The sequence below is a fragment of the Gossypium hirsutum genome, chromosome A09 (genome assembly GCF_007990345.1).
Source record: "Gossypium hirsutum isolate 1008001.06 chromosome A09, Gossypium_hirsutum_v2.1, whole genome shotgun sequence".
Lineage (NCBI taxonomy): Eukaryota > Viridiplantae > Streptophyta > Magnoliopsida > Malvales > Malvaceae > Gossypium > Gossypium hirsutum.
Window position 1 is genome coordinate 62,557,776 of NC_053432.1, and position 12,622 is coordinate 62,570,397.

Consider the following 12,622-nt stretch of genomic DNA (forward strand, 5'->3'; position numbering starts at 1 on the left):
CCCAATGTTAAAGTTGAAAGTTAATGTGGAGGAGTTAAACTAAATGAATGGGATTTCCTTAACTGCTGAAAGAATTGAAGGATTTAAACTAGCCATTTCAACCTATTTCTATTAATCAAAGCCATCATAATATAGAACTGGTAATGGATTCAACCACATGCATTTGCATAACATTTTAATCCAAAAGTAATTGTATATCATCCGAAGCTGAACTAGTATATGGGTTGCTTCGGTGAATTCAAGTTTCTTTTAATCAAACATTGATGTTGCAAAACATACCAGAGATATCATAATTAACTGGAGAAAATATATATTATATGTTTATCAAAGTACTTTTGTTCTTATTAAACATATCAAATTCATATTACTATTAAAATCAAGAGTTCTATATCGATTAACTAGTGCTTGTTTACTTTTACGATTATAGAAAACAGAAGAGAATGTGTGATTAGAATGGCTTCACAAGAGCCTGCTGAGTAGATGTTTCTTAATTCCAACATCGGTTAGAGAAGACAGTCGAGAAAAGAAATAAATAACTTTTCACCTCATGTATTATGTTCACCAAGAAGTTTAATTAGTTACCCAATTACTAAGAAGTTTTGTCATTCATTCATGTATTATGCTTGTGCCAGTTTTTTGTTTTTTAAAGAATATTTTGATGAACCTTCACATTTGAGTATAAACAAATAGACCCAAAGCCCAAAGAGATAATACATTAACATCAAAGATACTAGGACCAACCCTAGTCCAACAAATGGGCCGAACTCCAGCCAACTAAACCATCTACTGCTGTTGTCGCTGCAACTAACGGCAAGGGAGAGAGGAGGCGTGGCTGAAAAAGCCTGAACAATTGGAGCAACCGTTCTCTCAACTAGCAGATCCACCACGGAGCAAGGACCTGGAGAATGGGCACTGTCGCTACCGTGGGCATCGTCGGAAGTCACCAACATTGAAAGCAACAACCTTGTTGAAGTAAAAGGAAACACAGGCTGAAGAGACAGCCGGGCGGAGAAAAGGAGACAAGCTTTAAGAGAAAACCATGGAAAGAGCATGAGGTAGTTGGGATTATCTCCACCATTCTGGCGGCCAAAAGCTTATGGGGATGGGGAGAAAACTTGGGATTATTCTTGCGAAAAACAAAATAAAAAGCATAAAAAAGAAGGAGGTGTAGGGGAGTGTAACAATGTTTCTACATGCAATATGAATGAGAGATATTACCCAAGTACATACTAAAGAGAAAATTTAGTGTTATTTAAAATTTCAAACGTTAAAACCACTTTTATAAAATCATAAAATATTAGTTTGAAACCATTTGAGGGTTTTAGAAACATCTTAAATCCATTTAGAATCATTTCATACGAGATTAGAAGTGTTTGAGGTAAAAAATGAGCTTTAAGCGGGTCAAAACTCACAAAATATGACAGTAGGGTTGCTAAGGACCCCGTATTCTAATACCTAGACTTATGTATGATACCTGGCTTAATTACTGTAGCTTTTTAACTACTAACTTGCTCTATTTCAATACCTATAACAAGGATATCGAAATCTAAGCCCTTGAAGTTAAAATTTCGTCTAAAAGTACTTAAAACCATAACTAAACACATCTATTAAAACAACTCATATTCGATTTGATCGTTGGAATGTATGATGTCACCTTACGTTGCTAAAGCAACTCAAATTAACTCAATGTATTTTCACAAATTGAACTTATAGTATTGTTCAAATCAAACTAAACATCATTTGTATCTATATACATGTGTTATAAGTGTCAAATATCTTTTTCCTTTTTTCAAATCTCGAGATTTCACGAAGTTTTAATTCAAATCTAAATTCTAATACCAAAATTCAAAAATGTATCTCAAGACAATGAGATTTTATCTCGAGATAAGCCTTACCTAATTTCTATTTATGTTTCAATTTTTGAATATTTCAAAATAAAAAGATTCTTGTCTCAAAACTTGTTCAACATGTCTCAAGTTCTAAACTCAAAAATATATGAAATGGTAATTTTTAATCATAATGTCTTAATGCTTATGGCAACAAATATAAAAAGATATAACATTAAATTTCGGTATACAAATATTTGATTATATCAACTCTAGCATCATCTTACATGTCATCACAATTAACTATCAAAATTCTAGTATTTATAAATCGACTAACGTAACAGTATCAATGGAACAATACCATATCAACTTTGTCATTTCAAGTTTTAAAGAAAGATACGGTTATCTCAACATTTATTTCAAATTCGGTTATATCAACTAGCTAGATAACGTAACAAATAATTGAAAATGAATTATAGTGTACAAATTGTAATATCTATCCGATGTTCACCTTTTCCATTCCTTTCGCGTTTGATGTTCCAAACAACCAAATAACCAAACATATTTTACATTTTTTACAAATAAGTCCCTTTTTTAATCATAATATCCTAAATGCTCCTATCTTAAAATTCACCTGATTGAATTTGAATTCGACTTCATATTTGTTCTTTAGAAACCTTATACTCCCATTATATATAAAATATCTTCAAGGTTCTCAGCTCTTACAAATAGGTCCCTAATATTTCAACAATTATTTTCTTTTAATAATCATAGAATTAAACCTTGTACCAATTCTACTCACTTCAATACTAACTAGTTTCTTGCTCATGTAACTATACAACCAATTAATTCATAGATTCTAGCTTGAGTTTTCCATGTACTTCATCAATGACAACTTAATTAAATTTCCACTATCATGAAAATTAACCATTGAATTAAGTACACCAAATTCATTATACAAAGAATTCATGACAAGGATAAACTTCCTTACCTCATTGAATTTTGCAGGCAAAAATGGTCGAACTTAAACTTCTTCTTCTCTCAAGTAGAGGTGTTCATGGGTTGAGTCGGGTCGGGTTTGGGTTGGAATTAACATAATTTATGCTTGTCTAAACCTGACTCAAAATATGGGCTTAAAATTTTACCCAAACTCATCCATATTTACAAAAAATTAACCCAAGCCCATTTTAGTCCCGCTATATTATTTTTAATTTTGAAACTTTTTATATATTCATTTTAATATTATTTTAATATTTACATTAGATTAGTATTATATATTTAGTATAGGTTTATTTTTTTAATGTGTTCTAATTACATAATATATATAAAAATAAAATAATATAAAGTGTTATAGACTTAAAAACGGGCCGAGTCAAACTTTGAATGTTCAAGTTCGAGCCAGACTTATATTTTAAACGGGCCTAATTTTTTTTGCCTAATCTCATTTATTGAATCTAATATATTTACCCAAACCTTCTCAAATTTCAGGCGAGTCTTTAGGCTATGCAAATAATCTAATTCGTGAATAACTCTACTTTAAAAGTACCATAAGCTGATTGAAAAAAAAAAGGAAAAGAAGAAAAAGGTAAAAACTCTCTTTTACCAACCCTCTCAGTCAATCGCCGAGGAGATATGTACTATTACATCAGATATTTTGGAGTGTTACCATTGTGACTTTTATTGAATTCATTTGCCATTCAAAATTTATCAACGGTCAAATTGCACCCTAATCAATGGTTAAACATTTCTTTAGGGACATATTTAGTTACCTTACAATTGGGTCCTTGTACCATTTAAATAATAAACTTCCAACCTAGTCTCTCTACTATTTTAATACTTTATTAATTAATTACTAATATTCTTAATTTTTAGTTTCATACTTGTTTCATAACTGCATCAATTAAAATTTCAGAAGGTTCAATTTTATAAATTCAATCTCACAACTGACTTTTCGATATTGATGAAAATCAAAATATTACACTCATATCATTTTCATAAGTTTCACTACATTATAAAACAAATTTAAAATTTTCTTTCAAGTTAAAAACACACATCACAAACATATTTAATCTAAATAACAAAACAAAGTTTGATTAATAATACAGAAAGAAATTTGAAACATAAATCAAATTTAAATTTTACAAATACATATCCAAGACTTTATGCACATGCCATAATCCTAACGTCAAAGAAAATCAAATAACTGAATTACAACCTTAAAACCTCAAGTACTGCTGCAATGTTCCCTAGTTGAAGTCTAAATTTTTGAAAAAAATCCTCAACATACGTGCGTGATCTGAAAAAACTCAGTTAACACACAAAGATAATTGTACTAATCTCATCTAACCATAAATGTGAAGTCGTATCAACATTTTATTCCAAAATTATGAGCGTTCAACTTACCATCAATGATTCACTTTATGAGGTTGGTAATTGGACCTTATCCAGTGCTCAAATGCTTACTTAAACACAAATCCCTTTAGCCAACATTTTGTTTATATATACTATCTCATGTTTTGTTCTTATTAAATATATCGAATTCATATTACTATTAACTACTGCCTGTTTACTTCTACCAGAATTTTGAATCTAAAACACAATCAATTTTAAATATTTAATTTTATCATTTTAACTCAAACTTTATTATATACTTTTATAAAATATACTTGTACATGTTTTTTTTTATCCACATCTAAAGTTCAAATGTAAATTTACTATCATACTATTGATGAATATTGAAATTTGCCTCTATACTTTATTTTTATCAATATTTGTCATTAAACTTTGAAAATATAATTAAATTTGCCACACAAGTTTTATGCGGTTCAATTTTACTACTAGTCTAGCAAAAAAAAAAAAAAATACAACAAAACTTGAAATTTTACTAAATTTGATTTTTAATTAAATTTCACTAATAGAAAAATATTATTTCAAATATTTTTTTCATATTTAAAAAATAATTTATAAGATATTAAAAATTAGTAAATTATCATATAGTTATTTAATAAAATAAATACTTGAAAAAAGATTAAGTTTACTTTTTTTTTTATAAATAATTGTTTTTATTAATTGTTGATATTATATTAATTTACTAATTTTAAGTATTAAATTAAAAATATTTAATTTCTATTAAATTTGTCTTCTAAATATATTAAATTGAAATTGCATAGTAAAATTCAATAAAAATCAAATTTTAGCGATAAAGTTCAATCAAATAAAAGTGAAGTGACAAAATTTAAGATAAATTAAAATATAATAGTAAATTTATTTTCAACTCAAAAGTGTAATGATAAATATCATCAAGATAGAGTTTAATGACAAAATTTAATTTTAACCTAAAATATAGTAGCAAATTTACATATTAACATCTACTAAAATTAAGATGTATATTATGATAACTATTTTTTTTACCTTTAAAAATAGAAAAAAAAAGAAAGAAAGAAAAGAAGAATGCGAGTAGAGATGCCTTCAAATGAGGTGTGTTGACTGCTGAGATGATAGTTCCCACATCGCTAGATGATAGCAGTGGAGCAAAGCACTAGACATATAAATAAAAGGCAAGCTCCGACATTACAACATACTTACCTGGACGGGGTCAATGGATGATCATCAAGATCCATGGCCTAGGGTAGTGACCTCCATTGCACTCGGGAGGGGTGCTCCCCTAAGGTCTCCCCAAGTTGGGAGAGCCTACGTCATAATTTGTGGCAGCGGGGGCCTGCGTTCGCGCGGCCCCTAACCAATTTTTAAGTTGAAGTTTATGACTTGTATTCTCTGTCTAGTCAAAAGTTGATTTAAAGTCTGAATAGTTCTACAATTTTTAAGGTTCGAGTGTAATTGCATGCTCAAATCCCCACTGAATAAATGCTGCACCAGGTTTTTGGGTTGTCTGATAAGAATGACAGCCTATTGCGTTTTGAGCATATATATACCCGAATTTTGACAGTCGAGTTATTTTCAAACAGGTTAGTCTATTCAACAGCTTATGAATTCAACCTGAAACCACATGAACGAGCCAATATCAAAGCATCATAAAAGCAGAACTGGTGATCGATTCAACCAATATGTATTTACGATCGATTCAACCAATATGTATTTACAACTCAAATACATTAGCTCGACATTTTCATGCTTCTTAAATATTACGTATTCATATCACTAAATAAATTGATGACTGTTAGTTCTCTGCCTCCTTTAATGAGAGTAAATTGCATTCTGGATTTAGGATATGAATTTATTTTGAATCGCAAAAGTATGTAAGAACATGTAGTTCCTTCCTTTTTTCTATTTTTTTTATCATTATTGAAACCATTATGAATGGAATCTTCATCGCTGAAATTAAAAATCGATCATTCTACTGTTGGGAATATACGTGATTTTGTCGTTAGGGGAGCCGAGACTTACTGGCATTTGTATAGGAGCTATCTAATTGTGCGTGCTATCCCACATCGCTACTGAAATAGGTAACGACCCTTTGCCTCGCTTATAAAGGTTGGGCAAAACAAACTATGATGGCATCTTTGCGCTTGGGGCAATGACGCAGCTAGTGAGGTTCTAACCGAGGCGCGTCTATTGCTGGTTGAAAACTATTTCCAAACCCCCTCTTAGGCCTGGGTTCAGCCTTGGCCTTCGAGAATTTCTGGAAGGGCTCCTTTCGGGGTAAAGCCCTACAGTTCTCAGTCTAAAGATTTTATATTAGTTGATAGTATTCATGTCTAATATCGTTGGCTGTAATCCATAAAAGAAATTAGATTCTGTCATTTTGTTATGAGATAATAATTGTTAGTTTTAGCGTATGTTTTAATTTAAATATTTTTTAATTTTAAAATCCGTGCAAGTTGTTTGCCAAATTTACTCTATGCATATGGAGGAACTTAAAAAGAAAAACTGGAAGCCAATATTTGAGAGAATAAATCTGGATTTGTACTTCGAATTTTAAAATTCATTTTTGTAACAGAGAATTTATAATTTATAGAACTTAAAAGGACATAAATTTTAAAATGATACAAAAGATAAAAATCTAAAATAACCGAAGTTTTATTTTTTAACTCAGACTGGTCTTAGCTAGAGCTCTCTAATAGTCAGATATCGGCTCGGCCCGACTTAAGCTGATTTGAATAAATATTTTTTCAATTTTAAAACCATTTGATGTCAAGTCCAAATGTGTTTAATTTTAACAGTAAAACAAGCATTTAAATTGGACCGGACTGGTCTGAAAATAAGGTGGGACCTTAGATTCTTTTTACCTCTCCTTTATTGGTTAAATTCTTTTACCGAATAGTATTTTTCTTTTATCTCCTACGAGGAGCATTCTCAAACAGGCACTGCAACATCGATAGAGCACTAGCTTTGTCTCCTTTTTGTCTTTCGTTGCTAAGTTTTATCGTTCAATTACCAAATCGAAAAAGGTGATAAATTTACATCCAGGTTACACATGAATCATCTAAATTACTCAATTTGCTAGACCTTAAAACTACTTAAGTTTATTATGATTGTCATTGGTTTTCTTTACTTAAAAGTTATAATTACTTTATTATTTATTTCTTAAATTTTGTTATAATTACTTTATTATTTATTTCTTAAATTTTTAAAGCTTAAAGCTAACCTTTTTTAGGAAAAGATTAAAGCTAGTTGAAATCTAAATTTAAAATTGAATTATTCAATTAGAATTAATTTAAAATTGAAATATTCTAAAATTGAAAATCATATATTTCAAATTTAGCTTTTTGGAATCCAAATCAAATTTTCAAATACTACCTAAAAGAATTTATTATCTCGATTGGATCCACATACAATGCAAGTATAAATCTCAAAAGAGGGTGATTGGATTGACATGGGATCGTTTGTACTAAACAATGAAATTATTTCTAAGTAAATTTTAGGTAAAAACAACTCTCCAATCACTCTCAATTTTGAAATTAAGCAAATTAGTCCATTCCAAAAAAAATTGGAGTAATTTAATCCATGTCAATTTTAAATGTGAGCAACTAAAGACAATTAATCATGACATTAATGTTTTATCAATTATACATAAAATTATTTGGTATAATAAAAACTTGCCTTAAATATTTATATATTTTGTCATTTTGGCCTTACTTCTAAAAAGTTCAATAAATTCAACCTTTAACATTTGCACACTTACACACATAGCGGGATAAATTTATTAAATTAGGACCAAATTGACAGAGTGTGTAAGCTTTAAGGGCTAAATTTATTGTTATACTAATAGAAATCATATACAGTTGATGAAAAACATTAACGTCACGATTAATTTTCCTTAGTTGCTCAGTTTTAAAATTGATAGAGATTAAATTGCTTTGGTTTTTTTAGAGAGACCAATTTGCTCATTGGGGATAGATGAGATTATAGTATCCCACCAAATATAAGCCTCCTCGGACAACAAAGATACTGCAAAATCTAATTTATGAGCTGGAGTGTACTAAAATTGTATAAGAATCCTTTGACGATGCTCAAGCCAATACTCGACTATTTTAGGGTCCTTATGTTAGAAAAAATTTGGTTTGAAAACGATTGTCTTGCAAAACGATTTTTTTTTTTGAAAACCGAGCCAGTTTGTAATATTTATAGCAATAAACCCTTTACCTAAATCGCACCTATGTTTTTGGCTCAACGGATCCTTGTCATTCCTGGCTTTCAACTAAACGACCTTCTCCGCTATTCTTGTGCCATGAATTGCTTTGAGTGTGGGCTCGAACGAATTCAAATCAAACACAACCATAAATTATTTACTTTACTTTCAGTGGGAAAACAAATCTTTCTTTAATAGTAACTGGTAGAATTGTTATTCCAAAAAATATAATTTATATATAGAAAACAAATTCTCACTGTTTTCAAGTAGAATAACAATATCTCAAAGTTGAGTAAAACTTATTGTCCATTTAACCCTACCGGTGGTATCTATTTATAGAGAGAAGAAGTGAAACCCTTGTTGAATTTGTAGAAGTCTATTTCATAAAAAAACTAACTCCTAGTCTAACTAGGATCAAGGGTCGGCAATCCTAGTTAATTATACTAGGGTTTGTCGTCCCTAGTAACAACATGTGAGGCTTTTGGGCTTCTCTCGTATCAGGTCCAATTATAAGTACTTCTTAGACTTTTAACTCAGGACTTTATAATTCAATCTAACCCAATACTTATTTTTCTATTTCTCAAAATAAACATCATAAATTAATAAATTAATTTCCTAATTGAATATTTCTCAACCCAATTCTAATTCCGTTAAAATCATGATGACCTTACCGTAAAAAAACTATGAGAGAATATATTTAATATTTCTACATTCAAGGGATTCACTATGACCAATTTATTTCTATTTTTGAACTTCAATTAATTAATTAATTAATAATTCAAAAAACCATAAATTAATTTTCAAGTCATTTCCATTTAGAGAAAATCATATTCATTTCCAAATGATTCTCATTTCTCTAACTTTACAATTTCTATCCATTTTTGTTCATTTGATTCAACATGCAATTCACTTTTGGTTTCAACAAGTTAGCAAAGGGACCTATTGGAGCTGTGAGGGAATTCAGAGTGGCCACCCGTTCTGAAAGTTTGATTTTCTTCTGGTGAACTGGACATCCTTTTATTTACGTTTAAAGTTTTGGGTTTTTTTAAATATAATAAGGCCACTTAATTATTTTTGATGGTTTTAATATGTATTACTATGATAGGTATTACTTATTTTAACTGTTGAAATTGGATAGCTTTAGGGCGCGTTTTCAAAAACAACAATTGATTTCAAAATAACACGACAACAAGCAAAGCTTCCGCAATAAAAGTATTTTCCAAAATTAATCATTTTTCCTAAAAATGACATAATCAAATCGGTTTCCTAGAAATATCCATGACGTTAAGGTGTGACAATGGCGGTATGCATGTCTAGGATTGGATCCGAAGGGAGCTTGGTACTTAAGCAGTCCAATGGACTCACCACCTCTTTTCAGGTTTCCTACCTGGTGCACAGCTTCCATTCACTTTAACCTATAATGAAATTATCTTTTAAAACATTAAGTAAGTTTTTCTGGATCAACAATATAAAATGTTTTGAACGCTTCGATGTGGCATGTCGGATCCGGTCATAACGTCTAGGCCGGGTTTGGGGTGCTACATGCAACTTTAAATACATGTTGAAAATTATTTTTTATGAGTAAACTATAAAAATTGTCACCCAACTATGCCTTTCGTTCTATTTTGGCCCATGAACTGTTAAAATTTTAATTTAGTCACTAAACTTTTTGAAATTAAATGTTTTGGACCTTCTAAGTTGATGTGGACTTTATTTTATTGTATTTTTACCCCAAATTAGCCCTATAAAGTTTTACAAATTTAGCCCTCAACATTCACAAATTTGTCATTTTAATTCTAATCCTAAAAATTTCAACAAATTTGGCCCTCAATAAAAGATCTGTTAATTTAGTCCTACCTCTAAAAATTACAAAATATTTTAAAAATTATTTTTAGCCCTTTATAACCCGTCGGCTAATCCAGATGAAATATTAGAAAAAGAAAAAAGAGTACCCTCTTTCAAGTCACTTGCAACAATTTCTTTTACTATAATTTAAGCTTCACATTGGACCAAACCAATTGATTTGGAACTTATATGGAATAATTGGCTGTATTACTACTCGAGTAGATAACATTTTAATGCCTTTATTTTTTGGGGGGTCTTAAATATTTTTGTGTTTTATCCCAACTTTTTAGAGTTCTTTTGCGAATGACTTGAAAGAGTATACCCTTTCTCTTATTTTAATATCTTATATGGGTTAGCCGATGGGTTATAAAGAGCTAAAAATGATTTCTTTAAATATTTTTTTAATTTTTAGAGTTAGGAATAATTGACAAATTTTGTACATATTGAGGGCCAAATTTTTTATTTTTTTAAAAAAAATTAGAACTAAAATGACAAATTTTGTAAACATTGAGTGCTAAATTTATTGAATTTCTTTATATTTATGATCAAATTGATAAAATCTATAAATATTAAAGGACTAATTTTGGGTAAAAGTACAATAAAAAGCTCACATTAGCTCAAACTGACTAAAATATTTAATTTTAAAAAGTTTAGTGACTAAATGGAAAAAATTAATAGTTGGGTGACAAAAATAGAACGAAAGACTTAGTTGGGTGACCATTTTTATAGTTTACCATAAAAATAATTTTCAACTTGAATTTAACGAGGAATTAATTTACATTTTTCGAAATATATAAGAGTTAATTTACCTATTTTTTTAGTAGAGGGCACCAAAATACAATCCGCCCCTATGTACTGGCTTCCGTAATACATTTACCCTCAAAAGTACAATAATAAATATAAATCAAAATAAAATATAATGACAAATTTTAACTTTAACCTAAAATACAATATGAATTTACATTTTGAGACCTATTAAAAATAAGAGGTCTACTCTGAATTATTTTTTTACTAAGGGAAATAATAATAGAAAAAAAGAAAGAATGCAATTAGAGATGCCTTCAAAAGAGGGAAGAGGGCTAGTAACTGCTGAGATGATAAATCCCACAACGCCGGGTGATGGCAGTGGAGCAAAACGCTAAATATATAAATATAAGGCAAGCTGCTACCTTACAACATACTTACCTGGATGGGGTCAATGGATGATCAGAAAGTTCCATGGCCTGGGGTAGTGACTTCCATTGCACTTGGGAGGGGTGCTTCCCTAAGGTCTCCCCAAGTTGGGAGAGCCTACGTTATAATTTGTGGTAGTTGGGGCCTGCGTACGCGCGGCCTCTTCCTGATATATAAGTTCTATACTTTTCATTTTGCTCCCTGAATTTTATCTTAGTGGTCCTGCCAAATCATGTATATGGTTTTGAGATCCTTCATTTTGTTCCTTTTCCTTAATAACAATCTAACGTCCCTATTTCGTTTTCTTTCACATGTTGCAGAAAAAAGCTGACATTGCAGTCACTTGTATTGTAAGGCCTTGTTTCGAGCCATTGCAGCCACATATATCAAAGCATCATAAAAAAACATAACTGGTAATCGATTCAACCATATGTATGTACAAGACTACAACTCAAATTCATATCCCTACTAAAATTAAGAGGTTTTCTATCTAAAAATAAAAATTAATAGGTCTGTAGTGTGATTACTTATTGCTTTTTTACCTTTTAAAAAGTGGAAACGATAATGAAAAACAGAAAAGTGCGTGCTTAGATATGCCTTTATAAGTGGCCTGCAGACTGGATATTTTGGTTTGTATATGCACTGTCTGATTTGACAGTCCAAAAGGAAATAGTAAAATGAAAGTTTTATACTAGCAGCAGTTCAAAGTGAATTTACAATAAGTGTAAATAAATGGATATTTCTTTTGAATCGCAAAAGTATGAAAGAACATATATTTCCTATGAAAGAACATATATTTCCTTCCTTTTTTCTATTTTTTTCATTATTGAAACTATTATAAATGGAATCTCCATCGTTGAAATTAAAAATCGACCATTCTAATGTTTGCAATATACGTGATTTTGTAGTTGAGATACGAGTACCTATTGGTATTGTATGGTAGCAATGTAATTGGGCGTGATAACCCTCATCGATGCCGAAATACATAACGACCCCTTGCCTCGCTTATAAAGATTGGGCAAAGCGAGAGGTTAAGGTATCTTTGTGCTTGGGGCAATGACGCAGCTAGTGAGGTTCTAACCGAGGCGCGTCTATTGCTGGTTGAAAACTATTTCCAAACCCCCTCGTAGGCCTGGGTTCCGCCTTGGCCTTCGAGAATTTCTGGAAGGGCTCCCTGCGGGGTAAGGCC

General features: G+C 30.4%; 4 non-coding genes across 4 annotated transcripts; all 4 read left to right on the top strand.

Annotated features, from left to right (window-relative positions):
• Positions 1-5,403: 5,403 nt before the first annotated feature.
• Positions 5,404-5,565, top strand: LOC121207233 (U1 spliceosomal RNA). Its single transcript, XR_005902324.1, has one exon. It is a non-coding gene; the product is annotated as a U1 spliceosomal RNA (small nuclear RNA).
• A 777-nt stretch (positions 5,566-6,342) lies between these two features.
• On the top strand, positions 6,343-6,493 carry LOC121207239 (U4 spliceosomal RNA). The gene has a single exon (XR_005902331.1). It is a non-coding gene; the product is annotated as a U4 spliceosomal RNA (small nuclear RNA).
• A 4,944-nt stretch (positions 6,494-11,437) lies between these two features.
• On the top strand, positions 11,438-11,599 carry LOC121207235 (U1 spliceosomal RNA). Its single transcript, XR_005902326.1, has one exon. It is a non-coding gene; the product is annotated as a U1 spliceosomal RNA (small nuclear RNA).
• Positions 11,600-12,471: 872 nt separating this feature from the next.
• Positions 12,472-12,622, top strand: LOC121207240 (U4 spliceosomal RNA). The gene has a single exon (XR_005902332.1). It is a non-coding gene; the product is annotated as a U4 spliceosomal RNA (small nuclear RNA).